The sequence below is a fragment of the Olea europaea genome, chromosome 1, assembly GCF_002742605.1.
Source record: "Olea europaea var. sylvestris chromosome 1, O_europaea_v1, whole genome shotgun sequence".
Taxonomy (NCBI): Eukaryota; Viridiplantae; Streptophyta; class Magnoliopsida; order Lamiales; family Oleaceae; genus Olea; species Olea europaea.
Genome location: NC_036237.1, coordinates 17,501,773 through 17,503,251, shown reverse-complemented (window position 1 = coordinate 17,503,251; position 1,479 = coordinate 17,501,773).

Genomic DNA, 1,479 nt, shown 5'->3' with positions numbered 1-1,479 from the left:
TTTTGTAATTTTGTTCCTTATTAATGAACATTAATTTCTTGTGCATTTATTTGATGTTTATTTTCTAATCATCAATTCTTTAAACACTTAACTGCTTTGCACTAAGAATTTTGTCCATTCCATTTTGAGATTCCCACTACTGTTCCCAAGACTTAGGGCCATTTAATTCCGTCTATTAGACAGAAATGTGACTGTTCATATTCTGTCTCTTCATCTTCACCCCCTTATAAATGTTTAGCATATTTTATCCTCTATCTTCATCTCCTCATTTTCTTATTCGAAACCAATTTACTGCCATTTCTTAGCGTTCTGACGATCAATCTGATCCAAAAATGGACTGTTTAGTCCGTTCGCCTTATATTTACTTTGATGTCACCTTTGGTATGGGAGGTATAGGAAATGTTTTCTGGCCCGCAGCGAAATTTTTACTTGCGAAGTTCTTCCCATCGTCTCTTTGTTCTTCACAAGGAGTCAATGATGGAAGGCAATTTTTGGGCTGCTCATGGGCCATTTTGCTTGCTGAGAGTGCTTCTCAGCCTACTTGCTCGCCATTGCAGCGATGCATTTAGGAAGGTGGTGAGGCCAGTACACCCTCTCACTCGTCAATCCCACCACTGCAGCGATGCATTTAGGAAGGCGGTGTGAAGCTTACTCAGCGATCAACTGGGAGATCATCTTACTTTAATTGTATTTTGTAACACGCCTATTACTTGTATCTTTTATACTCTTGTAATGAACGTTTGGTAATAAAGAACTTTATTTGAACGTATTTCGCTCTGTCTTTATTATTTTTTTTTGATCGTCCAAAATGTTTGGTTATGTTTTTATCTGTTCGCATTCCCATAAAGAAGGAACATATTTTTTCAAATACTTGCCATTAATGAATTTTACGTGCTTGGTGCCATCTAAATCTTCCAAGTGGTATGCTCCATTAGGCAATACATTGTTTATTTTGTATGGTCCTTCCCAGTTGGGCGACCATTTCCCGTACTTTGGATCCTTGGTGTCCAAAGGGAGCATCGTTTTCCAAACTAGTTCACCCAGGCTGAACGACTTGGCTATGACTTTTTTATTATAAAATTTAGCCATTCTTTGCTTCTGAACTTGCAACCTATCCAAGACGTCCAACTTCAATTCATCTAAATTTAATAAATTTTGAACTAGCGATTCGGCATACTCATCATCATTCAACTTATGTTGTAAGCACACTCGAATTGATTGCACGTTGATTTCCATAGGCAAAACGGCCTCCTGTCCATAAACAAGTTGGAAAGGAGTAACTTTGGTACTTGACCGAGGTGATGTTCTATAAGCCCATAAAGCCTTATTCAAACATTCGTGCCAATTTCTGGCGTTTTCCTCTGTCATCTTTCTGATGATATTTTTTAGAATCTTATTAGAAGATTCCGCTTGTCCGTTGGATTGAGCGTAGTACGGTGTGGAGTTTACTAATTTAACCCCAAACTCGCTCAAAAATTT